The sequence below is a fragment of the Macaca thibetana genome, chromosome 15 (genome assembly GCF_024542745.1).
Source record: "Macaca thibetana thibetana isolate TM-01 chromosome 15, ASM2454274v1, whole genome shotgun sequence".
NCBI classification, from domain to species: Eukaryota; Metazoa; Chordata; class Mammalia; order Primates; family Cercopithecidae; genus Macaca; species Macaca thibetana.
In genome coordinates, this window is record NC_065592.1 from 94708980 (window position 1) to 94735846 (window position 26867).

The following is a 26867-nucleotide window of genomic DNA, read 5'->3' on the forward strand; positions in this document are numbered from 1 at the left end:
AGGCCTGGTTGTGACAAAATCTCTCGGCATTTTCTTGTCTGTAAAAGATTTTATTTCTCCTTCACTTATGAAGCTTAGTTTGGCTGGATATGAAATTCTGGGTTGAAAAGTCTTTTCTTTAAGAATGTTGAATATTGGCCCCCACTCTTCTGGCTTGTAGAGTTTCTGTCGAGAGATCTGCTGTTAATCTGATGGATAACCTGACCTTTCTTTCTGGCTGCCCTTAATATTTTTTGCTTCATTTCCACCTTAGTGAATCTGATAATGTGTCTTGGGGTTGTTCTTCTAGAAGAGTATCTTTGTGGTGTTCTCTGTATTTCCTGAGTTTGAATGTTGGCCTGCCTTGGCAGGCTGAGGAAGTTCTCCTGGGTAATATCCTGAAGAGTATTTTCCAACTTGGTTCCATTGTCCCCGTCACTTTCAGGTATGCCAATCGAATATAGATTTGGTCTTTTCACATAGTCCCATATTTCTTGGAGGCTTTGTTCGTTTCTTTTTACTCTTTTTTCTCTAACCTAGTCTTCACGCTTTGTTTCATTAATTTGATCTTCAATCACTGATACCCTTTCTTCCACTTGATTGAATCTGCTATTGAAGCTTGTGCATGCATCACATAGTTTTCGTGCCATGGTTTTCATGTCTATCAGGTCATTTAAGGTCTTCTCTACATTGTTTATTGTAGTTAGCCATTCATCCAATCTTTTTGAAGGTTTTTAGCTTCCTTGAGATGGGTTTGAACATCCTTCTTTAGCTCAGAGAGGTTTCTTATTACTGACCTTTTGAAGCTTACTTCTGTCAGCTCGTCAAAGTCATTCTCCATCCAGCTTTGTTCCGTTGCTGGCGAGGTGCTGCGATCCTTTGGAGGAGAAGAGGCTCTCGGGGTTTTTAGAATTTTCAGCTTTTCTGCTCTGGTTTCTCCCCATCTTTGTGGTTTTATCTACCTTTGGTCTTTGATGTTGGTGACCTACAGATGGGGTTTTGGTGTGGATGTTCTTTCTGTTGATGTTGATGCTATTCCTTTCTGTTTGTTAGTTTTCCTTCTAACAGTCAGGTCCCTCTGCTGCAGGTCTGTTGGAGTTTGTGGGAGGTCCACTCCAGACCCTGTTTGCCTGGGTATCACCAGCAGAGGCTGCAGAACAGCAAATACTGCAGAACAGCAGATATTGCTGCCTGATCCTTCCTCTGGAAGCTTCATCCCAGAGGCTTACCCACCTGTATGAGGTGTCAGTTGGCCCCTACTGGGAGGTGTTTCCCAGTTAGGCTACATGGGGGTCAGGGACCCACTTGAGGAGGCAGTCTGTCCTATCTTTCCAACCTATTTTTCAAGCTCCTTTCCTTCCTTATTGCCTGGGAACCATATGGTTTTCGTGTTTTTGGCCATTACACCATGGTTATCGCTACTTGCTGTTTCTTCTCACTGGAATATTCTTCCATCAGAACTTCATATGGCTCACCCCTCACTTCTTTCAGATCTGCTCAAATGTCACATCTTCAGAGAGGTCTTCTCTGATCATCCTATCTACAAAACCATCCTTCTGTCACTTTTGATTCTTTTACCCTGTTCTTTCATTTATAATAGAATTTATTGCTACATGACATACTGGTACACAATTATAATCATATTACAATTTTGCTTACTATACTCTGCCTCTCGAAATAGAATGTAAGTGCTATGTAGGCATTCTTTCTCACCAGTAAATACTTAGAACCTAGAATTTGATTGAAACATAGGCCTTCCATATTAGTTTATTTCAAAATGTCTCATTACCATCATTTTATAATTAATAAGGTCATTCAGAGACAGCATATCCCAGGAGATAAGAGATTAAGCTGTGCATATTCAGTTTTCTTCCTGAATCTTTTTGGTCAAGCCATCTTCTTGCAATACACTGGTCATTGCGTGTGCCCATTAGAACTGATGAATTCTTACAAGTCAAGTTATAGTGTAGACCTTTTCTGGAACTTTTTGGTTTAGTCAGAATTTCCAGTGCTTACTCTTCTTCATATGCATAGAGTGATACAAATGTATACTTCAAATAAAACTACATAAAAGAAACAAGACAGGCAAATATTTCTAAGCCCTATCCCTAGAGCAAATAGCTAATAGGTACTGTGCACTTAGTATGTGCCAGGTATTGTTTAACCACTTTACCTGTAATGACTCATTTCATCTTCCCTAAAACCCATGAGGTCCTGTTATACCTATTTTACTGATGAGAAAACTGAGATCAGAAAAGCGAAGTAACTTGTCCATGGCTATAAGATCTCTATTATGAGCCCTCATGTCTGTAAATGTGATATAGGCATCTGCACCTTCCTTCCATCCAGGATGCAGGGCCACCAATGAGCCCGTTTGCAAGGACAAGTAACTTCTACACCTTAAAAATACTGTATACATTGGTATCCTTCTCAGCTGTTTTTCTCTCCATGATACTCGCCAGCCCTACCCTCATCTTCCAGCTCTTCTTGCAAAACTCTCAAGGTTCTGTCTCTCTATAATGGATCCTCCCTCAATCCAATTTTCCCTACCTTTTTATTATGGAATGTACCTGACCCCTCTTATCTCTTCAACTAGAACCTCAATGAGACCCTCTACTCCATGGTCTCTGCCTTGTTTTCACATCTTTATTGGAGAGAGACTTTATTATTGTCAAGCAATGTGATGTTGAGCAACTTGCTTAACTTCTCAAATATGTTTCCTCAATTGTAAGAGAAAGGAAGGGTAGATTAGATGAACCTATAAAGCACCATAACTTTAAGACTTAAATGTTTTTGTTTTTGACAAACTTGTAGAAAATTTGCGAAAATAATGCAAGGAAATCTTAACTGTTGATACCCATCACCCATATCTTCAAATGTTAACATTTTACTACATTTGCTTTCTCTCTGTCTTTCTTGCTCTCTCATCTGTCTTTACTTGTTTTCTAAACTCTTTCAGAGTAAGTTGCAGTCATTATGCCATTTCACTCTTAAATATTTCAGTGTATATTTCCTAAAAATGAGGAGTTCTATCATATGCCACAGCATAATTATAGAAACAAGGAAAATACCAAGTATAAAACTATTATGTATTGCACACTCACTTTAAGGGCCTTCTTATTTTAAATCAAATGATTAAAAGTGGATTGTGTATCATATTGTGCTTCCAACAGGTTTGAAGTTTTAATCCTCCTAACCACTCAGTAAGACGTTGATATCAATCCCATTGCCTGTGGATTTGCTCTCAGGATGATACTCTCCATATCTATCTGGTTTCTTGCAGGGTGGTTGCAAGCCACCCAAACTATCGTTGGTTGTTGAAGTAAAAAATCACAATTTAAAGGAACAGATGGTAAATATATTAGGACCCACAGAATTAGTAAAAGACCAAGAAACCAAAATTTTTAAATCTGTGGGAAACAAGGGTGTTTATCCAAACAGAACCACAGCTAAGTTTACACTGCAGGTGCGTATGGTGAGATGAAGTAACAGCCACCACCATTCCCATTGACACTGCTACCACCACCATCATCAGTACCACTGCCACGCCAGTGATTTGACCTTTCTGTCTGCCTGTGTCCTTGTATCACACACCCTAGATTCGGAGTCTCAATCTAATATTTTATATTTAGGTCAGTTCATCCTCTGGGTATAATTATCAGGACAAGAAGCCATAATGGAAGGTTAGCCTGGCTAACACCCAACCCCCAAGACCATATAGAAAGTGCAAGAGGAATATAACTCTTTATGAAGCAATTGGGATGCTCCGAGGAAGGGGAATCTGAGAAATCATATGCTTGTACATTAATCATTAAGAAAAAATATACAGCTTTTATTTATTGGGTATATGAATATTTTCTACCCACATTTGCAAAAGACTGATAGTAAAATCCAGATATTATCGCTACTAAAATCTACCCCAAACTTATAAATGCAAATGCTTATGGCAATTAAGTATTTATTTCAAAAGAAGGGCCCATCTGCTTGGAAAGAAATTTACTTTGGAAAAGAGGCCTGCTATTTGAGATAGCTTTAATATGTATGTGCAGCACTACCTCCCTTATACCTGCCTTGCCCCTCTACCACCAAGAAAGTCAAATAGACCCACATAAGATTTATTACAGCTAAGTTTAAATATACAAATGAAACACCTGACCCAGTCAGCAATGACATCCATTAGTTGTTTTATATAATATTGCAGAAGACTAATATCTGGAACATTAAATAAATAAATTGAAAAGATATCATGAAACTATGAATTCTAAAGAACCCGACCAACCTCCTGTGACCCCTTTGAACCAAAAGACTACATATAAAAAAATTAATGGGACAAAGAAAAGAACTTGACAATGAAATTGAAAAGGAAGGGAAATTACTACATGTAACCACAACTGGGGACAGATTGCATCACAGGATTATTAGAATTTGGAGGAAAACATTATTATTTTTAAAATTGAATTGGATTATTTATTATAGTTCTAAAAAGTATTGAACATGAGGAAGATTCCTAGCAAATATTAGATTATACCAGGAAATAATGTATATGAGAGGAGCGTCTCAGAGATAAATCTCTATATAAACATTACAAATATTAAATTTTTCTTCTTGTAGCACCAATCTGATAAGAATTACTCTTATATTTTATAAATAGCAAGTACTATAATTCTGGTTTCTTACCTTTGCATATGTGAGCAGTAATGTTTTTAGTGATGACAACCACGGCAGTATTTCATAAGCTGGTCTAGTTGGTGATCATTTTGAGGGAAGTGCAGAAGAACTGTCCTGGGGGAAGTGTGGCCTTTATATTTAATTGCAGGGTGTTAGCTGCTTAACATCTTTTAACCCCACTTCCACCTTGCAAAATTCTGTTCAGCCAAAATTTTATCTGTCTCCTCTAGGAAGCCCCTCTGAATGCCCTCAGTGGAATTTTTCTACCCATGCCCCAGGCTCCCCTCATGCTTTTTAATACAACTATATCACTTTAGTTTAGTTTGGTTTAGTTTGGTTTTGTCTTGTCGTGTATGATAGAGAGTAGTATGGGTAGATACCCACCTCCAATGGGTTATAATTTATTTGTATAGAGGTATATGTATATATGTAGTATTTACCTTCAAAGAAAGAAATATGTATATATGTTCATACATACATAGATATATACTTATTTATATATTGTAGCATTTTGTAGCATGCCATGGACAGAGAAAATGGTTAATAAATGTTATTTAGAAGAATGACTGAATAAGACTTATTAGGCAATTCCAGTAATTCTGGTAACCAGGAAAGTTCATGGGGCAGAGCTGCAGAAATAGAAAGCTTTTTTCTTCATATGAAATCTAGTTGTTCTTTACACTGCAATCAAAATACATGTTTTTTTACCCCTACTTGTCCTTCCTATCACTGGAAAAACCCAAATTGCCTCACAGGTCATGATAACTCTGAAATCCTGGTCTAAGCGTCTTCTGCTTTAAAATATACCATGGTCCACAAGGATCCAAATAGTTGAGCAGATTTACTCTTTGCCATTCCTTGGATATTAGTGATATAAATTACATTCCCACTGCTTGTGTCTTGGGTGTGTGGAAAATGCAATCTAATATTAAACCTTGGACACAATTTTACAGCACTTTGCAGAAGCAAGTCCAGTTTCCAGAGAGCTCTAGACAAAGAGGAGTAAGAGAATTCAAGCTGATATCAGGGAGTCTTGTAAAGGAGAGGTCTTCTAAATGAGAAATGGGACAAGTTCGTTAAAACAAAACCACTTCAACCCACATGACTCCAAACACTGTGGAATGAATATATATCTGGATAGAAAATATGAGTGGTTTCCAAAGCTTTTGTCTTAGATTTCTGTTTTTGTGCCTTCAAAGAAATGTATAGGCTTTTATAATCTTCAAACCAAGGAAACCTCTCTTGCCACAGTTGTACTTAAAATTCATGGCAGAAAAATAATGCAATGAGTGTAATCTGTTTGTTTGCTAACAAGCACAACTAGCTTTGCCCAATTAACTAAAACTGGAAGAGAAAGTCATTTCCCTCTTTAATGCTTTTCAGTGTTTTTATAAGTGTGAATAATTGGGAAATTTTAATACTGAGAGTGTCCTCTGAATTTTTGGTAGTAATTATGGTGGAAGGTCTGACCTTTTCAGCATTCTTCTGTGCTCTGCTTGAGTTTCTTGAAGGTTAATGCTGTACATCACTGGTCTCATAAAGCATTACTAGATGATTTGAGGAGAGAATTTGTGCGTGGTTTTTTTCTCATTCTCATGAATTTAAAGGTTCTGACTGAGTTTTTCTTTGATGCTGGCCTCAACTGACTGTATCTACTTCCAGGAGAGAGAGAAAAAAAAAGTATCTGTTATTCATGTAATTTTCCAGATATTGGCCTCAGAAGAACTGAGAGCAGCTTCTTGTTTGGACCAGTCCTTTGCCTTCTTCCAGTGTGCTCATTGAGATATTGGAAACCATGTCTAAGTCAGTGTTGTATTCTTACCTCCCACCCAGTGGGCATATGTGAAAAAAACTGGTGGTCTGGAAACATTTGGGACAAAATGTCTACTCCACCAAGCTGTTCTAGGCTACTCCAATGTTAAAGCAAGCCTGACTTTGTATTTTGTGCTTGTAAATATATTAATTTTGTAAATCCAAACCTGGAAATATTCCTAGGATTTCAAGACAGAGAAAAAAGCTGGACATATGCATCTAATTAAGCTAAAACTCTACTCACAATTTATGTCTGGAGTTTTTTCTTTTAGAATGAGTATGGAGAAATCTTGATCAATGTTTTGAATATACACTAAGGCAAATCTTGCATCAAATATTTAGAAACAAATAACCTTATGCATAATTTTGCACATAAAAATTGTTATAGGGCAATAGTATTTATGAGAGAGCAATGGAAAACTTCTTGATATGCATTTTTCCCCATATCGAAATTGGAAAGTTCATAAATAAGTTTTATTATAAGGAAACTAAAGGTTATACCCTCTTTTATTAATTCAACTTCAAATTTGGTGAAGTACAGCTAAATTTCAAGAAGTATTTCACATTAATTTGATGCCCAGCCTTGTAGTTTATTGAAGAGTCAATCCAGTTTCAGAAATCATGGAGGCAAACTAGTTAAATGAGTATGTGCTGACCTAACAGGCCAGTCTTTTGAGGTTCACCTGTAACTAGTTTCTGTACTCCATGTTGTGGTCACATTATATTCAGATGGGAAGGAGCCTTGTGTGAATGCAGTAAGGATTTTATTTCTCTTTTAATGTGCTTTGCAAGATAGAGTGCTTCGACTACCAAATATGTGCCCACTGAATTGCTTTGAGGTTTGTTCTTTATGTACCGTGTGGAATTGTGGGGAAAGAAGTCTCTGTTGACTTGAGCTAGCAAAACCAATATTTTAATTCAAATAGAGCACTCACCTGGGAAACTGGCAAATTTGGACTACAGCCCTTACCCCAACCTTGTTTTCTTTCTTCTCTCAGCCTCGCTGTAAATTAACCAATCATTTACATCCACTTAAAGCATGCTGCCTTTTTAACTGAAGGCAGTGTGTGACCTTACTTTGGATATATTGAAAGTGGAGGAATAGTTTAGTTTTTAAAGAAAATGGAAAGGAGGGACCTTTACATCTTTAACACTGAGCTCATTAAACCTCTAAAACTGATACACTGAACATTTCCTCACATCGCCTTTGTAAGACAGCAGGTTTACTTTAAAAACGCTTAATTGTAAATAACAATGTCAACGGCAAAACAACCACTACAGTGTTTGTGTGGTTTTGTATATTGTGGTGCTTAGGGAAAAGAAGGCATAAAAATAATTTTGCAGAAAACATGATGGATCTATACCAGGAGAGTGAGATTATAGAACTTGAAACATATGGGCTTGTTAAACTCCTTCTCCTTGACTCACTCATCACTCAGGAAGCTGCCTCAATTGCAATCTAAAATTGACCATTTCAGGAAAAGCAAACCTCAGCCTTCTCCAGAGGGTCCAATCTGGGTTGTGGTCATTATTTTACTACCAGTAATTTTAAATCTTCTTGGAAACATTACCTTTCTAATTTACTGTAAATTTTGACGGATCTGTGAAACCACACTTGAGATGTTGGTAAACTAAATAGATATGTAGAATATGGATCAGGAGGAAAACAAGCGGTGCTAAATAGAACTGGAAGAAAAAAAAAAAACCCACCCCAAAACCTGTAGTACAAGCCTGGAAATCAGTCAGCTTCAAGATGCTTCATGAATTGCAGTACAGCAGAAAGTCAATCCAGTTTTTTGAAAATAATGTTTACCTGCGGACCTTTCAGCAAACTTTAACAGGACCTGATGCCACTGGAAAGTTATAAACAGTGACACTTCTAGAGAAAGTAGGATCTCCTCATATTCACTCCTCAAACATGCAGGGACCCAAGGAAGCCATTCAGAGAGACCAACTTGACACAGTGAAAGCATTTGTCAGAGTACTTTTCTTCTTAAACAAAGATCTGTCTCATGATCTTCTCTAAGAAGCTGGAATATTGCTTATTGTCTAGGGCTGTTCTAACTTTATAAAGCAAAGAATCTTCCATACTAGGGCAGTTCTTGATAGTTAAAAACCAACTAAGTTTCATCACTGTGCCTAGGAAGGACCAATTTAATTTCCCTTTGATTAGTTTTGTAATAGAAAGTCTAGGTTTAAGAGAACTCAGAATCTCAAGAGGTATTTGTAACCATTTATTGAGTGACAATTCAGAAAGCTTGGGAAATATGGAAACTTTATTGGGCAGTATGGTAACCATTAGCACAAATTTTTGTTTCCACATAGGAGAATAACACCAGAAAATGTCCAATTACAATACAACAAAACTAAAACTAAAAACAAACAAAAAACATTTATATCTTCTGGGCTATAGAACAGGGGAAGTTTAATAAAATCTCAATATATAGTTACCAACTATTTATAGAGACGTCCAGTTAAAGGTAGTGGGTTGCACATAAGCATTTCCTTTCAGTCCTTCCTAACCCTCCACTAAAACATCAGTAAATATATATATCTTTAAAAACATAAACCTACAAGGACAAAGCAAAAAGAGAAGAGACAAAACCATGACATGGTTAAAGATGAAATGCAGATAGATAAAGCAATCGAATGCAGCAGACCTGAAAAAGTGAAGTCCTAAACTGAGAGTGAGGAAAGGGGAAACAACAAGTTGATTTACTCCAAAGAATCCTTAGTATTCTCAGGCATTGGTGATGCCAAATAACTCTGGATGTGGGAGGTGAAGTAGAGCTTTAAAAAGAAAAAAAGAAGGTGAGTTGAAAGAATATGTAAGATGAAGGAAACCCCAAGGTTCTCTTCTGCCACAAGGGCTGTGGATGAGAGGTTTATTTTCTGGAGAAGTGAAACATAGGCTCTCTGGGCTGGGAAACACCAGGCACAGCAGGGGGAAAGGCTTCATATGAAACAGGGAGATTAAGTAAATGTTACTGACACTGGGATTTGTCTAACAAAATGGCTTAATCATAGCACCCTACATTGAAATCCACAGTCCACAAGCCTTTACCATGAAGGCAAAACTTTCAATCAGCCTCTTAGTGCCCTCCTCTTTGATGGGAGCAGACTGTAAAGGATCACCAAACATTTAAGGACATTGTCTGATATAAATAGCAGAAATCAAAATAAGCTGACTAGAACGATCTGAAGGAAACAGAAAATATACAGGGAGAATCAAACTAAAACCAAAAAAGAAACCTATTATTAATACTATTATTACAATAGTGGTATTGTAATAATAAGGGAAGATATTACAATTGTAGAAGTGGAATGAAAGGTGATATTTTAAGAATAATTCAGAGGACAAGAAAACATGCAGAGGTTAAAATAGCAGAAATGAAACCTCAAAAAGAGTAAGATTAGGAAGACAAAATGAAGTATCTCCTAGAAAACTAAGAAAAATGATAAAAAGTGAATGAGAGAAAGTTCGATGACTACTCTGTAAATTCCAATAGCTAAATAACAGGAATTCCAAAAGAGAGAATAGAGACAATGAAATGTAGGAAATCATTACATAAATTATTTAAAGTAATTCCCCAGAATCGAATACTCTAAGTTTCCAGATAGAATGAGGCTAGGCAGTGACCTAAACATAGATTACTGCCATACCAAGAAGTATTATTGTAAAATTTCAAAAATATGGTGAATAAATGAAGAGCCAAATGCACTGCAGAGAAAAAAAATTAGATGTCATAGAAGAAAGAAGCAGCGGACTGGCTTTAGACCTCTCAACCCAATATTGGCCAGTAGAAAGTAATAGAGCAATACTTTCAAAATTTTGAGGAAAAATGATTTTTGATTTAGGGGTCTATCAATTAACCGCAAAGGTTAACTCTCAACCATAAAGGTAGAATCAATTCATGTTGTGACAAGTAAGGTCTTAAAAATGTACCTTCCTGCTGGAGAGGATGTGAAGAAATAGAAATACTTTTACACTGTTGGTGGGATTGTAAACTAGTTCAACCATTGTGGAAAACAGTATGACGATTCCTCAAGGATCTAGAACTAGAAATACCATATGACCCAGCCATTGCATTACTAGGTATATACCCAAAGGATTATAAATCATGCTGCTATAAAGACACATGCACACGTATGTTTATTTCGGCACTATTCACAATAGCAAAGACTTGGAATCAACCCAGATGTCCATCAGTGACAGACTGGATTAAGAAAATGTGGCACATATACACCATGGAATACTATGCAGCCATAAAAAAGGATGAGTTTGTGTCCTTTGTAGGGACATGGATGTAGCTGGAAACCATCATTCTCAGCAAACTATTCCAAGAACAGAAAACCAAACACTGCACCTTCTCACTCATAGGTGGGAATTGAACAATGAGATCACTTGGACTCGGGAAGGGGAACATCACACACTGGGGCCTATTATGGGGAAGGGGGAGGGATGGCATTGGGAGTTATACCTGATGTAAATGATGAGTTGATGGGTGCTGACGAGTTGATGGGTGCAGCACACCGACATGACACATGTTTACATATGTAACAAACCTGCACATTGTGCACATGTACCCTAGAACTTAAAGTATAATAAAAAATTTTTTAAAATGACATTCAAGAACAGGTAAAAAAAAAATGTACCTTCCAAAAAGTTAAGTTTGGAATATATGTACCCTGCAATACAAGTGATTAAACCCCAAACAATGGCCATATAAAGTCCAGAAAACAAGTGATGTAACATAAGACATGGACAAATGCAGTCCCCTGAAAAAGGAGGATGTAAACTCTCAAGATGAGTACTATTTAATATATGCCAAATCTAGAAGGCAACCAGTACAAGCAAGTTAATCAAAAGGATTTTGGAGAGTTTTCTTTGAACGGATGATATTGACTAAATACCTAAGGAGTTTGAACAGACTGAGAGATTTTCTCACTGGTGGAGAATTTGGATGTAAGTTAGTGATGTATTTAGAAATCTAAGCAAAAATTTTTTAAATATTATTATTTTCAGGAAAAAATGAGCAAAGAACAAAATAACACCAAGATATAAAAAATATACCTTGTGTAAAAGTATGAGTAATTATACTATGTGGTTCAACTATGTATAACACTTACATAGTCATAATAATGTAAGTAATGGGTACTGATCTAGCAAAAATTCTGACATTACTCTATTGGGATGAAGGGGGATGAAGAAAGTACATATCTGAAGTGCATGGAAATAAATATAAATGGACCCTGGGCCTGGCACGGTGGCTCACACCTGTAATCCCAGCACTTTGGAAGGCTGAGGTGGGTGGTTCACCTGAGGTCAGGAGTTTGAGACCAGCCTGACCAACATGACGAAACCCCATCTCTACAAAAAATACAAAAATTAGCTGGGTGTGGTGGCCTGGCCTGTAGTCCCAGCTACATGGGAGACTGAGGCAGGAGAACTGCATAAGCCCGGGAGGTGGAGGTTGTAGCGAACTGAGATTGCACCACTTCACTCCAGCCTGGGTGACAGAGTGAGATCCTGTCTCAAAAAAAAAAAAAAGAGTATATGTGGGCCCACACAGTCCAAAACTGTGTTGCTCAAGGGTCAACTGTAGTCTGAAATGCTAATTACTTAAAGATATGAAGATAAATAGCAAAATAATAAAAGATTTAAAGTGTTTCTGGAGAGTGAGAATTTGGAGAAAAGGATTGGTTGGAGGGCTTGTTATTTTTCCTACCATGAAACTACTTACTTTACTTTAAACCATGCATATGTTCAGTTTTAAAGCATTAATTAAAATAATTTACCAACAGATTTATTAATGCCAAATTTATGACAAAGACTGTCCCCAATTTGCTTTCCTTATCTTTTTTTGTTGTTGTTGTTAAGACAGAATCTTACTTTGTAGCCCAAGCTGGAGTGCAGTGGCGTGATTTCAGCTCACTGCAACCTCTGCTTCCTGGGTTCAAGGGATTCTCCTGCCTCAGCCTCCTGAGTGGCTGGGATTACAGGTGTGCACCATCCCACACAGCTAATTTTTACATTTTCAGTAGAGATGGGGTTTTGCCATGTTGGCCAGGCTGGTCTCGAACTCCTGACCTAAAGCCATTCATCCACCTTGGTCTCCCAAAGTGCTGGGATTGCAGGCATGACCCACAGCACCCAGCCCCAAATTTGCTTTAAAATCTGTTTGAATTTGGCAGTAAATATTGTCTTTGATTTCTACATTGTCATGTTTTGCCCTAAATTTTGTTTTAGTAGTTTTAATAGATTTTTGTCATCACTATTAAGATTACTTGATAATAATGAAGTTATGCTCCTTTATAGGGGAAAATATTTTATGTCAATTATAACTGCAAATGCTAATGTATAATAATGTAATCATTTAGGCTTTTTATTAAAATCTAGAAATAACACGTGAAAATAAATGTCATACGTCATCACTCATTCTGAAGCCACAAATATCAATTTTTTAACATTTTAGATATAAGCATAATTAGATGAATAAAATCATTCCAGATGTAGAGTTCAAGAGTTCTAATTTATTTCTTAAAAGGATACCTACATCGGCTGGGCATGGTGGCTCACACCTGTAATCCTAGCACTTTGGGAGGCCACGGCAGGTGGATTACCTGAGGTCAGGAGTTAAAGACCAGCCTCACAAACAAGCTGAAACCTCGTCTCTACTAAAAATACAAAAATTAGCCAGGCCTGGTGGTAGGCACCTGTAGTCCCAGCTACTTGGGAGGCTGAGATAGGAGAATTGGTTGAACCCAGGAGGCAGAGGTTGCAGTGAGCCGAGATTGTGCCATTGCACTCCAGCCTGGGTGACAGTGAGATTCCACCTTGAAAGGAAAAAAAAAAAGTTACCTATGTAAATAATGAGTGTCTGGGAAAAACAGTTAAAATTTATTAGACACTGTGACAAAGGTTTTAATAAAGTGCTTTGTTATTTAATATATATATGTTGATAAAATTTAATTTTCATTCATACAAATGAGAAAATACAGCTTTAAGTAACCTAAGATATCAAAAATTACCCCACTAATCAGTGGCTATGCCAAAATACATCCTTTCTTTTAGACATAGAAGTCTATATGGCACTGAGAGGTCAAGTTCGCTCATTATCACCTTCTTCATGAGTCTTGGCCCTAACGTGTCAGTTAACTGTGACATTTAATATTATTTTGACAGTCCCTATAGGTAAATGGTCACAGTCTTGCCTATCTAAATAAAGGCTTTCAGCAAAGTAATATAATCCTTATGTAGTAGAATTCATTTATATATCTTTCCTCTAAAAAACCCTAAGCACTTTTTCTATGGCCATTTATACCAAAACGATTCTAATGACCTAGATAGATGCTAGTCTCATCTAAATCTGGTATCTGGTTTTTGTTATGTTGCTTAACCCTGGGACTAAAACCTTTAAAAGCTAAGTCTGAGGAATTGATGTGAATCGATCCATATAATGAAAGTGGGACTTAACCAACTCAAATGATTTTTCTTTGTTCAGATTCTCAGCCTGATTAGACTTATATTTTGACACATTCATTCAACATATTTATCAACTGCTTGCTATGTAAAAAATGGTATCTGAAGTACTAGTGATGGTCTGATTGGTAAATTTCATTACTTGCAGAAAAATGAAGTAACTGTTTATTGAATGACCAATGTGTGCTAGGCATGTTTATAATCTCTATATATGCAGTATCTAATATAATCCATATATATGTAATATATATAAAATCTAATTTAATCTGTATGAATCTCTATTATCATCCCTGCTTTAAAAAGAAGGAAGCTTCTGGCCAGGCGCAGTGGCTCACGCCTGTAATCCCAGCACTTTGGGAGGCAGAGGTGGACAGATCATGAGGTTAGGAGATTGAGACTATCCTGGCTAACACGGTGAAACTCTGTCCCTACTAAAAACACAAAAAATCAGCCGAGTGTGGTGGTGGTCTCTTGTAGTCCCAGTTATTCGGGAGGCTGAGGCAGAAGAATGGCATGAACCCGGGAGGTGGAGCTTGCAGTGAGCTGAGATCACGCCACTTCTCTCCAGCCTGGGTGACAGAGCGAGACTCCATCTCAAAAAAAAGAAAAAAAAAAAAAAGGAAGTTTTTACTCAATAATGTTAACTTGCCTAATAAATACTAAGTTTTTGTGTGTAATACAAAGTGAAATATAAGAAATTACTGGGATTTTTTCCAAGGTACTTAGCTGAGTCCATGTGTCTTATATGTCAATAGTTTGGGAAATACTTAGAAAACAATTAGATTATCAGGGGCAAAACACCAAAATGCATAAACATCAGGGGTGCAACACGGTGACAGTATGTCTACTAATTATGGTCTCTTCCTTGTGTTCAGTTCAGTTGTGTTGCGACTGAATGACCTAACAAGACTGAGATTTTGGAGGTTACTCACCATAAGATCTTAAGGAGATAATAATGATCCTTTACGGTGATGATATAGAAATTCTTGAAAAAAAAGTAGGCCTTTAGGGATTGAAAGAATGAAAACAAAGAGGATGGATGTTTTTTAACTGAGGGTAGAATAAATTACTCTCTAAGGGGAATGACATCACTTGGATAAGATTACCCAGATGATTAAAGGCTTGGAAAATGTCCCATTGAGAAAAGTCTAAACCATCTGAGATAGCTTAGCGTAAAGAATGGAAACAGAGAGATTACATATTAATGAATAGTTTTCTAGTTTATAAAGGGGTATCATTTAGAGGAATTTTCTTTCTAAATGGAAGTCTGTACATGAAGAATTAACTGATGATACAGCAAAGGAAACTTTTGCTAAATATTTTTGAGATCATTAAAGACTGAATTAATGACCAAGCCATGTTGCAGGCTATCTTCAAAGGCGACTGTTACGAACACATACTTATTCAGCCATCTGGAAGGGTTTCTCTGTGATACTATAGAACATCATGTGTTGGGGAATAAATCAGGATTCCCCTTAAGTACCCTTCCAGCTTTCTAATTTAAGGCTCAGTATGAACTTTCACTTTGCTTCCTTTTTCAGGACTTTACAACTGATAAGCACTATTGTGTAAGGATACTAGATTTAGATGAGACTGTCAGCAGTCCTCTGGGTCCTCACTGCTCACAGTGCGGTCCACAGGCAGCAGCAGCAGCAGCAGCATCCGGGAGTTCATTAGATATGTAGGATGGCAGACCCACTGCAGGCCTCCTGAGTCAGAATCTGTCCTTTAGAAAGATCCCCAGGTGGTGCATATGTGCACTGAGGTTTGGGAAGCACCAGTCTAGTCCATTTTCTCTGTCATTAGAATAAACTGTCCTTGCCTTTTTCCTAAGCAGATTTCTTTTCAGACTGTTCCAAAAGATAATATGAAAAAAAAAATCTCCCTTGACTCCAGTAATTATATTGATGGGTATACATTGATTTTTATTACCAAGTTTCTATTTTATGGGAAAACTATTCTCCAAAAAAATCAAAACAAGAGACTCAAGGTTGTCTCACTCAGAGGCATTTAAAAAATAAATAACCTGACCACCAGGCTTTCCACAAGGAAAAGGAACAATCAAACATTGTACCAGAGGTCGGTATAATTGTTTCTATTTCATAGAAAACTAAAGGTAGTTTTTGTCTCTCATTTTCTCTGTTTCTGCTCAAATATCCATCCTGCTGTCTCTCTCTGCCCTCTCTCTCTTCCTGTCTTTGTGTGTGTGTGTGTGTGTGTGTGTGTGTGTACATGCACAGATGTGTGTTTGTACAAGCAAAAGCCTTGCAAATTTGTGCTGTTTTAACTTCAGCATCCTGACTTTATTTAAATCAAGATGTAAAGAAAACTCTTGCTTTGAAGACCAATAGGAATTAAATCCAAGAAGGAAAGCTTTGTAAAATATGGTGCAGGTCAACCACAAACATTTCAAAGGGCACCACCATTGAGACAACATGGAAGTGGAGGAAACAGTTGAACAACATTAGAGTCAAGTGAGAGTTGACTGTTAAGGGCATGGAGAGTTTCACAGTGACTCCTGGGTTATGAGCTTTTGTGAAGATAACAAAAGATGCCTCTTGATTTTAATTTTTCTAATCAGCCTTCCCAAATTTATTATACAAAATTACTTTAAGTGTTTATACTTTCCACCTCTTCTCTGTATGATCTGTGTAAAATAAAATTACTTTACGTGACATTGTACCCTGTCTGCCTTCCTCCTTATTTGTCCCAGTGCCCTTGTAAAGAGAGAAGCATTGGACTGAAGAAAAATGAAATATTTGATGGTAAGCGTCATTCTAAAGACAACAAGTAATGCAGTTTAAATTATGGAACATTCTCCCTAAACTAATTTAGAAAATGATTACCACTATAGTGGCCAAGTTAGCGCAAACTCATTTAGGCCACATTTTCTCTGAATGAAACATGAACTCTTTGGAAAGGGAAGCCTGTTATAACTTTAAGGTTTTCATTTAAATAATTACAGCTTTATTTTAAGTATTTCTTTTTCTACAAATGACCTTTCATTTTTTCAGTTTACAAACTAACAGAGAAATACCTCCCATGATGCTGTGCATTTGTCTGGTGCTTCTGCAGTAATTAGTGAGATTTCTGGATGAATTATGCCATTTAACATCTGTTATTAACTATAACCACATTTATTGCCTCATAACAATATCATTACAAAGGAAAGCTGTGCAGATGAGGAGCATTTCTTTGTAAACCCTAATAAGTGTACAATGTGTGTGTAAATATTTACTTTTCCATAATTCTCTCACTGTTTAATTGTGACTCTGTGTTTAGCCATTTTAATTAGGTTGAATTTCCAGCCCTTTGGCATTTAGAGACTTAAGTTTAATGCTCTGTTGATGAAATTTTCTTGCTTTTAATCTATATTACATATCACAGAAGCTCTGTCTGTGCTACATCAAAGTTTTTAAAAGGGAATTAGGTAACAGGAAGGCTAGCAGGGCAATCAGAATCCATTCTAGGGGAAAGGGGGGTCACTGTCAATTTCAGTGACCTGCTACAGTATTTTTTTAAGTTATTATACTACTAGTCAAAAAATGGAAAATGTGCAAAGCTTAACATTAGTATTTTTATGAGAAGCATGTAACCACATTCTTTATTTTTCTTGTGTCCTTAGATAGAAAAGCAATAGCTGAATAGAAAGGACTGGTGCTTTGGTCACCTGGCTAGGAGGAAAACAGAATCAAACTATGGGATGAAAGAGACCGTCATCTTTAAGCACTGGGGATATTTTTCCTGGAGGAAGAAATACTCAGTTAAACACGTTACATATATTTGCTGTCTTCATGCACATAACATACCGAAGAGATGAGTTACATCATCATCATCATCATCATCATCCATTTTCACGTGAGGAAAGATGCACAGAAAGGTTAACTTGCCCAAAATCACACAGCTAATGAGTTGCAGAGCCAGTGTTCAATCCTGGAGTATCTAGCTCCAGAGTCTGTGCTCAAAACCCTGCTCTCTGTTGTCTTCCCTGCTGACCATGTCAGTAACTCATGTTACTTATTAAATTATTGCTGTGTGCCATGCTCTGTGTTAAGACATTTATATATATATCTCATTAGATACTCATAACACTAAGATGGGTATGGTTTTGCTCATTTCATAGGTGGGAGGACTACAGTGGGTAACTAGGAGAATTAGCTTTTGGAGTGTGCCCAAATCTTACATCTTGGCTTCTGATTGGCTCCTGTGGCAATCAAAGCCAAGGAGGTTGATCTCCAACCTCTCTCTGGAGAACAGCCTCCAGTATGTGGGGAGCTTTCACAGAAACAGGAAAGGAAGCACTGGAGTGGAAGTGCCCTGGGCACACAGTACTTGTAACACTGATATCACAGGCTGTAGGACAGGGCCTGGAAACTTAGATGTTTTGCCTATAGTGTCCAAGGGAGTGGTGGGGACGGCAGGGTGGGGGTTGGGGGGGTGGTGGCAGGTAGGGGCATGCAACTGCCCAGGAGAGGATAATGAATCTTCTAAGTAATTCCCCAGGAGAGAAGCAACTTGAGGAGGGACCAAGTTATGCTGATTATAATGTTAGCATTTAGAGACAGGTAGATTTGGGTTTAGTTGTTTTTGCAGTTGGGAATCACATATCTTGATTTTTTACCCTTCAAATTCTGGGAAAACACTTACCATAGTTATATCATTGGTATTACCTTTATCTCAACCCAAATTGTTTGCATAGGAAACCAGGTATGATTTTGATGATGGGCTGAGAGAAGGAAAGGAGAAGGAAGCCAGAAAACTAGAGTCAGAATGAGCACTAATAAAGTGAGAATAGAGAACAATCTAGCTGACCTTCTCCCAGCCCTTTGAAGTAAGAGTGGAGTTATAGACAGAACCACTTTTGCTGGCAAAACTGCCACAGCTGTTGAAGAAGCTCAACAAGCAGGAATGAAAGGATTTATTCTGTTGATGGAGAGTCTGAGCTCTTCAAGTCAAGAGGCAAGTAGGGAGGTAAGATAAAAAGAACATATTCTTGTGTGGAAGGAGAGGCTAAAAAAGTAATTGCCAGGCCGTGATTGCTAGGATGACTATCAGGAGCTCTCAATGGAGATATAGTCTCTAAACTTATTTCAGTGGTCTGTTGAATGCCATACAGTCCACTAGGGGCTATCTGCATCTAGACCTCGAGTCTTTTTTTTTTTTTTTTTTTTTTTTTGAGTTGTAGTCTTGCTCTGTCACCCAGGCTGGAGTGCAGTGGCATGATCTCGGCTCACTGCAACCTCTACCTCCTGGGTTCAAGCGATTCTCCTGTCTCAGCCTCCCAAGTAGCTGAGACTATAGGTGCAAGCCCCCATGTCCTGCTAATTTTGGTATTTTTAGTACAGACAGCATTTCACCATATTGGCCAGGCTGGCCTCGAACTCCTGACCTCAGGTTATCCACCCGCTTCAGCCTCCAAAAGTGTTGGGATTTCAGGCATGAGCCACCACGTCCGGCTCTTGAGTCTTGATCACTATTGATAGCATTCTGTGTCCTTGGGGGCCTTTGCATCGTCTCTCTTAGGGGGGAAGAAGGCAAAAACGATCTGTAGCAAAAAATACTAGGTTAGATAACTTTGATGGAGCAAGGAGGAAGATATAAGGTCAGAAATAATTGTGCATTTACACACCTAGAAGAAATGTCAGGAGAGCAAGCTTGTGTTGGCAAGGAAAAAATATGCTTTGATTTGCATGTACTAAGTTTAATGGGTCCTAAATTGTGTGATTTTTCTTCCCAAACTACCTACGTGGTTCTTCTCACCCAGTCTAATGTCCTTATGCTGATGTTCTGGTGCTACACATTAAGGAATAGCTATGATTGGTGTCACCTGGGCCAGACAGATGCTGATCACCAGAAAAGTGGATGCAGTACTCAATTTGATGTGGAGCTTCAAACATTAGCCTCTTAGCTGAAGTATCTTTAATCTTCTTTGCTGAATCATTAAAATTCAAGGCCAATCTATAAATTAGCTTCTATTACCACATCACAGTTGTACTTTTACTAAGTTGGAAAGCCTCGTAACTGTCTTCTACCAGAATCTCAGCTGTTAAGAGGAGAATTTAAACCTTCCAATTTCTTCTCCCTTCTACAATTCACTCAGGCCCTCCATTATCATAATATTGATTTCATGACCTTATTTCCTCTTCTAAACAGATTCTGTCTTAACAGCGCTCTCTTTGGCCATCACTAGTACTGATGCTTATATTTATATAGCTGTATTAAAATATTAGATTGATGCTTTTGCATTGTCCTGGATTCACACAACATCATCCAGAAGAAGCAATCTAACAGGAGTGGTAATGTCCCAATTTTTTAAATCAAAATCCTAAAGTTCAATTGAAACCCAATGGCCCCATAAGACCACTTATGTGTGGCATAACCAGAACTGAAATTGGTTTTCTGATCCCTAGACTGATGATTTTTTTTTTCATGTTGCCACTTTCGGACTCAACTCCAAAGCTCAAGAACCATTAAGATTGTAAAGACAATGACAATCTTATCTCTCTCTGGAAGAAGATGCACAATTCCCAAATTAACCCAGATGTAACGCAGGAAGACTTTTACTCGTCCTCGAGGGAAGAAAGTTTTTACATTTAACCCAGAGAGATTGAAAAACACTAGACTTTGCTAACAGCTCTCCATAACTTCTATACAAATCATGTGAGCCTATTTCTAAGGATACTTATATCTGGCTGTCACACTTGATTTCCTCCTCTCAGAAGTAGAGTGGCTTTCTTTTGTAATCCTCAAATCACTTTGCTTCCCACTCTGAAAAGTCATGAGCAGGGCTATAGTTCCACAACATAACTAGTGGGAGAAACACAAGGCCATGCTGCAGTACTTCCCCAGTTTTAGGAATACTAGTCATGGTCCTAGGAGTCTCCTTGACCTGAAAATTTCATTTAAGACTAGCTGACATTGTTAATTTAATCTTCTTCTTATCCAGTATGGCAACTTCATATAACAACAACAAATTCCAGGGACTTGCCAGTGTGGTGATTTTTATAAAGATGAGTTGGTGACAAATGCAGTAGGTTTCCTTCCTCTTTATTAAACAAGACCTAGGCTAGATCTCCTATAGCTAATGCGTTGACACTCTAATGCAAAGCACTCTGTTGAGCACTTCTAACACAGCAATCAGAAAAACAAATTATCCCCTGAGTAGTCCCTCTTTAGTAGCAGGTAAGAATATAAAAATACATTTGCTTTTTCCCAGTAGTTAATTTTCTGTTCCTCTGGAGATCAGTATCTATTTACATTTACTTACCTAAGGAGAGAAAGGCTAGAAATTTTTTAGAGGACAAGGTTAGAGGTCAGGAAATTATTCACTCACATTCAGAAACTTCTAAGAAACACTTGAAACATTTGACATGTTGAAGGCAAGCTCAACAGCTCAAACAAGATAAATCTTATTCTGACTAATCAATATGAAGGAAAAACTATTAGCTTTGACAAAGTCATTGCTAAAAAGTATTCCAAAGCTGAAAATTTGGACATGTTATTCTCCTCCTAAAAGTTTTCCATATCTTTCTATCACCTATGGGATAAAAGCTAAACTCTATAACATCATTTTCATAATCTGGGCATCATCCATCTGTTCACTTGGCATCTCTTGTCATCAAATCTCCCCACTCTACTGTATTTAAGAATTTACAATTCTCTGAATACTCTGTGTGTGGGCCTCTGGGTATTTGCTTATGCTATACCTTTTGCCTGGAATGACTCATCACCTTGCTCAACTGGAAAACACCTACTCTTCTGCCTAAATGCAACTCAAATGACACCTGCTTAATGAAGTCTTCTCTGCCTTCCCCAGCTGACATAGAAGATCCAAGATAGGTTATACACAACTCTACCCTGATCATTATCATCATCCTCTATTAGATTTGTCTCTTTCCTGGCTGTCTTTATCCCAGAAGGCAACCTCCTTATGCGTAGTTATCATATGAAAGAATAAATGATTGTGTCCTATTCCCAAAATGCTTCCCTCTATAAACAGACTCCCAAAGGTGAGAAAGTATAGGTAACCAATGACTCTCACGTGCACTTTTTCTTCAGTAAAATGTTTACTGTCTTCAGTAAGTCTTTGCTTTTTGATGTGAGCATTAATTTAAGACCTAGATTAAAACCAAAGCAGGTCATGAACTGCTGTGGTCTTTCTCTTACACTGCCCACACTTCCTGTCAAACTCCTGCCTCTGTTCCTCCTCCATGCCAACCCTTGCCCAGAATGACAACAGTAGAAAATGTCTTTATGACCTCAGAGTAACAGCCAAAAATAGCTAAGATTTCATAATCTCCTGACATAATGACAAAAAACACACAGGTAAAAGCATGCTTTGTAGACATATAAATCCGAAGTAAACCTTAAATATTTTTCTATTCACCTCCCTCCTTCTCTCTTGCATTTTTGGAATTAGTCCAAATTCCTTTTGAGATTACCTTGATCTTTAAGTCCTCAAACACATCTAAAACTTGTCTTGCTTCATCTGGTATAGTTTCTTTTTCATGACATTATAAGAATCAACTACATTTTCAAGAGTCCAGAATGTTGCAGCTGAAGCACTTTCATATTTGAAAAAAGCATAATCAAAATTCTTTCCCCATATGCTACCTTCTCAGCAGGGCTATTTTTTTCACCCTCAGAAATGTATAGTGTCAAAATTCCTCAAATAAGAGTTGAGAATCCAACTCAGAATGATCCTATCACTACATTCCAGAGGGAATGCCTCTTTGCCCAGGTCCCTGGACTCTCCCATTTCCAATTCTGTGCTGTAGACCTGGAAAAAGCTTAAAGAACCACTGTTCAAAAAGGATACAGGTTTCTATTTTCATCTAACTCAACATGTGGTCTGAGATGCATATCTGAAAGCATAGTTAAAAACATTTTTTTTGGTCTTATGATATTTAAAATTTTCTTGAGACCATCTGGAAACAGGTTTCCCTTTAACAATGTCAGTCTTTCTCTACATTTCTCTAGTTATTGCTTCCTTTCTGTCTGTCCTTCCAATATTTCTAGGCTGTAGTTAGAAAGGCCTTTTTTTCCTTTTATATTTAACATTTGGTGAACTTTTCCTCAGGTTACACAAGGTATGGCTGAGGTTGGAGGTGGCTGTCACTTTCTCAGCCCTGACCCCTCCAGCTCACACATCCTAGGTTTCTCTTCTTTCTAAGTACCTGTTCTCAGTTTCTTTCAGAATAGCCTGGATCATATCTGCTTCACCTTGATAACTTGAACCTTTGATGGATCTTGAGGAATAAGCGGCTCGTACTGTGAACTCTGATACCTTTTACATAATAGCATATCAATAAATGCTTGAATGAGGGGAAAAGTGAATTTCCCTAGTTATGAATTTCTTTCCTTGAGCTGTTTGCCTCTGACTTTTTATGTTTTCTGAAAGGGAATACCGCGTCTATATTTACTAAGTCCTTTCTCTTATTTTTTTACTTTTTATCTGGTAAGAGAGCATTGATTGGGGAAATTCTTTAATATAAAAAAGGTGTAAAAGAGGTACTGATGTAGAAACAAATATATGCATCCCCAAGTGTGCAGCATGAGTGAGGACTGATTTGACATTGATATGCTCTATGTCTATAAAATTCACTCATTAGAAGGCTTTTATCTTGAGGCCATAATACCTCGAATTAGCATAACTTTGAAGTCTTCCTTCTATGAAGCTGCCCAAGTAAGTGATTCTCAGTCTTTGCATGTCATCTTTTAGCCATGGCTTTGTTAAAGCAAGCTGACTTAAGCTTAGTCATAATTACAAAATTTTGGGTGGGCAAAGCAAGATACTTTGATATTTCTACTTTACCATCTGAGGGAACTTAAGGAAGATGAGCTCATTTGGAGAGAATGAATATCAATGGCCATTACAAGCTGTTACTGCTAATGGTATCTGAATATCCCACATCACTTAGCACTGGAAGTGATGAAATTGATTTTAAGAAAGTTTGCTCTTCTAAAAAATTCATGGTTTGTATGTGGGATTGCTTGTCTCTGAATTGAGGGCACAGACATTTCTACATATAAGCATTCAATCAGGGACCTTGGGGCATTGGAGCAAGCTTGGACTGAAACCACTGCCTCTGCTTCTGTCTGCATGGTCTTAATCCAAAGCACCCAGAACATGTATTCTGTAGTGGCAGCAGTTCATTGGAGGTGGAGATTCGCAAAGACTTAAAGTAGTTGGAGAGACTAAAGCCAGGGATAATTTCCTTTGCTTATCGCCTATTATAGCTAAAAGAGCTAATCTCAATGAGAAGCGCAAGACTTCCCATCTTGGTATTTATGGCTGGAGCATAGAACACATTTTTTAAAAGAAATAAAGTAAATGAGGTGTGTGCCGTTGGAATACTGTTGTTATTGCCTTCCATTGCTTGAAATTAAGTCATTTGTTGGTAGAACCAGGACTCAAGCCTCCAATAATTATATGCTTTCAAGCCTACACCCACTTAAAAACAAAAATTGAGGATACACTTATTTATACAAATATAAATCAGAATTTTGTCAAAACAGAAATGTCAGTGCCCAGCTAGCTACCATTGTTGGTGGTACTGGAGTTGCCCAACCATGCAATTCTTCCTCACCAACCTAAAACTTCATGTTTAGAACTGGAAACAATTGTCTGAACTGTGCTCACCAAAGTTAGAATAAGTATTAACTTATTTTAGCATATTGTACAAAAGCTAGGTAATACAAGAGAAAATTACTAAAACATTAAAAGACAGCAATTAAATTTGAGTTGCAAGAAGGAGGGAAATATTACCTCAATGTGAGGGAGCTGGACTTGAAACTCTTCTGTTATAATTTCAGCCTCAATCAGCGTCCTTGATAATTTTGCAGCCAGCAATAAATTTCCTTTAAACTTACAGTATCTTTTATGGTCAAGTTATTGACAAGGAAAAGTCAGCTTTTTAAAAGTTATCCTTTAGGCTTTATGAAAATAGAGAATAGTATATTTCTGATTTTTGTTTTGTTTTCTATTGTGGTTCCTTATTTACCTTAAGAAGTACAGGTTACAAAATCAATATACACAAATCAGTATCACTGTTATATACCAACAATGACCAAGCTGAGAATCAAATCAAGAACTCAATTCCTTTTACAACAGCTGCCAAAAAAAAAAAAAAAATTAAAATACCTAGGAATATACTTAACCAAGGTGGTGGAAGATCTCTACAAGGAAAATTACAAAACACTGCTGAAAGAAATCATAGATAACTCAAACAAAAGGAAACACATCACATACTCATGGATGGGAAGAATCAATATTGTGAAAAAGACCATACTATCCAAAACAATCTACAGATCCAGTGCAATTCCCATAAAAATACCATCATCATTTTTCACAAAACTAGAAAAACATTCTAAAATTTATATGGAACCAAAAAAGAGCCCATATAGCCAAAGCAATACTAAGCAAAAAGAGCAAATCTAGAGACATCACATTACCTGACTTCAAATTATACTACAATGCTATAGTTACTAAAACAGCATGGTACTGGTATAAAAATAGGCACATAGACAAATGGAACAAAATAGAGATATCTGAAATAGAGCCAAATACTTACAGCCAACTGATCTTCTACAAAGCATACAGAACATAAGTTGAGGAAAAGACCACCTATTCAATAAATGTTGCTGGAAATACTGGCAAGACATATGTAGAATGAAACTAGATCCTTATCTCTCACCTTATGCAAAAATCAACTCAAGATGGATTAAACACTTAAATCTAAGATCTGAAACCATAAAAACTCTAAAAGATAACATCAGACAAACTCTTCTAGACATTGGCTTGGCATGACTAAGACCCCAAAAGCAAGTGCAACAAAAATATAAATAAATGAGACCTAATTAAACTAAAAACCTTCTGCACAGCAAAAGAAATAATCAGCAGAGTAAACAGACAACCCAGAGTGTGTAAAAATATTTGCAAACTATGGATCTGACCAAGGACTAGTATGCAGAATCTACGAGGAACTCAAACAAATCAGCAAGAAAAGAACAATCCCATCAGAAAGTGGGCAAAGGACATGATTAGACATTTCTGAAAATATGATATACAAACAGCCAACAAACGTATGAAAAAATGCCCAACACCACTAATCATCAGGAAAGTGCAAATTGAAACCACAATGAGATACCACCTTATTCCTGCAATAATGGTCATCAGTAAAAAGTCAGAAAACAGTAGATGTTGCCATGGATGTGGGGAATACTGGCACATTGCTGGTGGGAATGTAAATTAGTACAACCACTGTGGAAAACAGTATGGGGATTCCTTAAAGTACTAAAAGTAGAACTGCCATTGGATCCAGCAATCCCACAACCGGGTATCTACCCAAAGAAAAAAGAGTCATTATATGAAAAAGACACAATTTGCAATTGTAAACATATGGAACCAACCTAAGTGCTCATCATACTGCATGCAGATAAAGAAAATATGACATATATACACCATAGAATACTTCTTAACCATAAAAAGGAACAAAATAATGTCTTTTGCAGCGACTTGGCTGGAGCTTGAAGCCGCTACTCTAAGTGAAGTAACTCAGAAATGGAAAACCAAATATTGTTTATGTTCTCACGTATAAGTGGGAACTAAGCTGTAAGGATGCAAAGGCATGAGTGATGTAATGGACTCTGGGGACTCAGTGAGGCGGGTGAGGGATAAAAGACTACATACTGGGTACAGCGTACACTGCTCAGGTGACAGGTCTACTGATATCTCAGAAATCACCACTAAAGAATTCATCCATGTAACCAAAAACTACCTGTGTCTGAAAAATTATTGAAATAATAATAGAAGTAAATTAGATAGGAAAAAAAAAAAAAAGAGGAATCTAGCTAGGATTTTCCAGAATTAATCATACCAGAAAGGTGAAAGAGATAACTTCAGAAAGAGTCCACGTACTCTTTT